This window comes from Apis dorsata, unplaced genomic scaffold, assembly GCF_000469605.1.
Source record: "Apis dorsata unplaced genomic scaffold, Apis dorsata 1.3 scaffold_326, whole genome shotgun sequence".
NCBI lineage: Eukaryota > Metazoa > Arthropoda > Insecta > Hymenoptera > Apidae > Apis > Apis dorsata.
Genome location: NW_006263594.1, coordinates 729 through 5,429, shown reverse-complemented (window position 1 = coordinate 5,429; position 4,701 = coordinate 729).

Below are 4,701 nucleotides of genomic sequence, written 5' to 3'. Positions count from 1 at the left end.
AAAAAAAAAAAAGTAAACTAAAAAATTATAGATACACGCAATATTAACACGTAAAATTTGTCTCTTTCCAGCTCGATCCACTTTCATTCTACGGTCGCAATGCCCGTGCAAACAATATAAAGCTATATAAATTTTCATATAGGTATATATAATATATATTTATATATATATATATTATATATGAATATAATGTACACGAGTATATACTTACACGTACAAACTCGCTTGCTCTCGCGTGTGTGTCTGTATGTGTACATATATAGTATATATATATATATGTATATATACATTATTCGACGATTTGACTATTTTTTGTATAACTATTGCAACTATTTTATGGTTATTCGTTATACCTCACTCGGGATATTTTGAGCTGATTTTTAGCGCGTGGCTGAGGAGATGGGAGCTACAAATTATCGGGGAAAAAAATAAATAAATAAATAAATAAATAAATAAATAAGTAAAAATCAATAAAACATTTTTCGTATTTAAAAGTACAAATTGGTAGTTTCAGTTTAAATAGGACAAATTCGATTTGTCAAGTAATAATACAGTGTATATTACTAATATGCTAATTTTTCTCGCTCGTTTACAGAGTATATGTGGTGAGCTTCACGTAGAGGAATGTACATTTCTAAAACGGCCTCCGNNNTAACGCTTTCGTAATGTATTAATGTAAGATGTGCCCGTCGTTTCATATCTTGTGCAATATTTTTCCAATACAGAGAAATAAAAAAAAAAATATATATATATATATATATATATATATATAGTATATATATTGTCGCTTCCACGAATTCGAAAGCAAAAAACAGTGTATTCGTCGTTATCGATCGCAGAGAGATCATAGTTGAAAGATCGTTCGAAAAGACTTTTCTCCTCAACCATGACGATTGAATGTCACTGCCAAAATCCCCACGATCGCATAAAAGTATAGTATGTACATGATCGATAGACTAGACGAGCGGATGTTGCTCGGTTTCTTGGCTATCCGTTCGTTATCCGCCATCACAAATTTTTGTCATCTTTTCACTATTTTTTTTTCTTTTTTTTTTTTTTATCTTGTGTGTATTTATTTATTTTTCTTTCTTTCTTTTTTTTTTTTTTTTTACAAATTTTAGCAATTTTTGTCGTTAAAAAAAAGCCCGTGACACTCGCTCTTCTCCATCCTTGTTTGAAACCTCGTCGCGAAGAGTGAAAATGCCGAAGAGTGAAATGATCGTTAAATATTTTTTTCGAATTATCAATCTCTCAAGAATCGCAGAAAGAAGAAAAAACGACGTGTACGATATGTACACGATACAGTGTGAATATTTGAAATTCATATTTTTGTTTTTTTTCTCTCTCTTTTTTTTTTTTTTTTTTTTTTTTTAAATATACTGAAACGTGTTATCGATCTACTTTTCTTTTCTGCTTTTAGACGTATACGTACTACTACGTATATGGAATAATGTACAAAATAGAAAAGAAAGCGAGATGACGGGTGCACATTCCATGAATATAATTATACATAACTTATATAAAATAACGAATCTGTTAGCGTTTGTTAAGACATCCGAGTAAGATATATTACACGCAAAGATAACAAACGAATAATATATCTAAAGTTTGAAAGCTTACGAATAGACTCGGTTCATCATTATCATATATCGTGATTTTTATGTCATGTTCAATAAATGAGTTTTAAAATATTGATACAATGTGTTTAATATTCGCACGTCCTAAAAATCTTTTTCATCGTTTTTTTTTTTTTTTTTTTTCTTTCTTCTAGGATCGATCCACGATAAAATTCGTCGTCACGATGATATCACGTATATTCGTAACGTTACGAAACCTTACGAAATATATATGTAATTTCAACGCGAAGTTGCTTAAATCTATACAATGTGCAAAATACGTGATATTTCGGATTATCATTGTGACTCGTGATTCTTAACATTCTTTAATTATAACTCCTCGGTATTATCTAACCACGACGATGATAACTATGATCGTATCGATGTATTCGATAAATAATGTTTACATTATATATATATTTTTTTTTTCAGAAAATGTTTTGAGACTAATTAAACAACAAATTCTAATCTAAACTTAGTAGGATCGATCAAGGCAAAAGTCTGTTTTTTTTTTTCGATAATTTCTATCTTTTATAATAAATGCCATTCGCTTAAAATAATATTGATTTTATTATATATATTTAGTCACAAAAATCGTGAAGGTCTATCCATTAAGAATACACAAAATCGCTCAGTTTTATTTCAAGGTATCGTGAATTCAAAGTAATTCGACAGGTAGGTAATAATTATTTACTTGTCTTGCAAATAACTCGAAAATTATCGATTATCGAAATGATATTGTGTGACATGGTGGATTGGAAGAAACGTGACAAGGAAGGTGAGTCAAGCATTTCGATCGTAATCCTTCCAGAATTTTCCACGAGGTACATTTCACAAATGCATTCTTCAGATCTCTGACGATTTCAGAGAGAGAGAGAGAGAGAGAGAGAGAGGGAGAACGTAGATCGGATAATTTTGATCTCGCGTTCGCGTCATTGTTAACGTCACCGTGGCCGGCGTTTGCTTCGTAACGTAACAACGCGACGAGTAACAATGAATCAACGAGCATTTCCACAAAATTTGCATTGCGAAATTGATTATCGTTTTGTTCGCTTTTTATCAGAAACGTTAAATGAGAGATAATGCACGATTCACGGTTGCGCAAGAAAAATTCACAGGTAATCGTAACCGGATAATGTTTACGATCACGCTCGGTGAAATATTAGAATTGATGAGCATTCTTAAGAAAAGAACTCGTAAGACGAAATGAAGNTATATATATATATATATACTTCGATGCAATGAAACAAAAGAAATCTATTATACGTTTTAAATTAAATTTGCGTAAATTTTTCGTAAAATTTATTCGAAAAGTTTTTTTCTTTTTTTTTTTTCCTTCCACCGATCTTTTATTTATTTCACTTCTCAAATGATTCAAGCTTAAAAAAATTCAACTTGAACTTTTGTCCTCTTTGTGACGTTTCGAAGAATGGTAACCTGTCACGTTAATAAAAGCGATATTTACAAAAAATTTTAACAAAGAGAGCTGTACGGAAAAATGTGTGCTCTACGATAAAATGCGCGAGTGAAAAATTATTATCGATTGTTAACGTAGATTTTTATCCGATACGTCAATACATCGAAAACGTTGAATCATAACGCGGTAAAATAAAATGCAATATAAAAATCCGAAGAAACAGATTAAGAATAAGAATTATAAGGAAAGAATTTAATCTCAACTTAATCTCTGATCTCTTCGAGAAAAATCGTGGAAATGAATCGATTCGATGACAAATTCTAAAAAAAGAAAAGAAAAATCGGTTAACCTTCTTTTCTTAATCCAACGGACGAAGAAAAATAAAAATTACGTGAAATTTTTGACGATCATCGATCAGTTTAAAATCCGTATATTTATATGCAGGCAGCGTGATTTCTCAGCGATAGCGATGTCGAAAGACGAGAGAGGAAGAAGAAGGGCTGAATGCACGCCAAACACGTCGAGCCAATACTCGACAGCCTACGCCACTGGTTTTCGCGAATGGAAATTTCCACGATGCGAGGAGGAGTCGCTGCGCGCGATGTGTCACTGTTTGACTTATTAGAGAGGGAAAAAAAAAATTGTACCGGCAAATTGTATACAAGGAATAAACACGTGGAGGGCAAGATCACGTATATACACACATACTGCTCGTTTATGGTAGCAATTTGTCTCGATTGATACCGATCGATATACGCGATCCTATTTTGGAATTGGCCAGAACAAAAGAGCTAGAACATAACGCGTAAAGACACACAGGAAGGAAGTTGTAATCGTAGAACGATTACACCCACCACGCATTATCTCGTCCCATTGCTGCTCTAGCCTTGCGCACAGGCTCATTCGACCGGTAAACTAACTCGTCGTATCCTCCAAAAATCTTCCTCTAAATTCCTTTCCTTCAATTAATTTAATACGTCGAAACAAGTTTAATACGTCGCAAGTTTCATTGCATTGTATCCCTCCCTTTTAATCCTTCAAGTCTCATGGATAGCGATCTCTCTAACTGATCGTAGATCACTTCCTTTCCGCTTGGCCATCTTCCATTCGGACGGATTACGCCGTATGACGTCGACCTTGGGGCGAGCAAATGGTATCCTGTCCTTGGCCGAAGTTGCGGTGGAATCCTACCGGTAAAATCGTAATCGGGATGGCGGTTCGATATTTCGAACGGTATTCACAACGGAATCTCTGTTGCATACAAAGTGGCGCGGTTTGCACGAAATCGTGCGTCTATTTGGGGAACGGAGACGCTCGGAATCGTAGCTATTTGTAGAATGACCGGTGTCGTTCCCGAAAAACCGTCCGCGCACAGTTGCGAAGGAAACCGCAAGGCGATGAACAGAGGGCGCGATGGGATGCGTTGTTCGAGCTAGCACGGTGGGACAAGCACAGGTGGAACGGTCGCGTTCGGAAAAGAATTCAGGTCGATGGACTTTCTGGCTGGTATACGGAATAGGGTCGCCGATCAATACGTTCGTACCGCCGACTATGTACTATTTCTAACTCGTTGTGAATTATTCTTAGAACTTGTACTCCTCTCACGTAGATTCGATTAAGACGCTGCATGCCTTTGGAAATTCATGAATTCGGCGGCGATCGAGATGA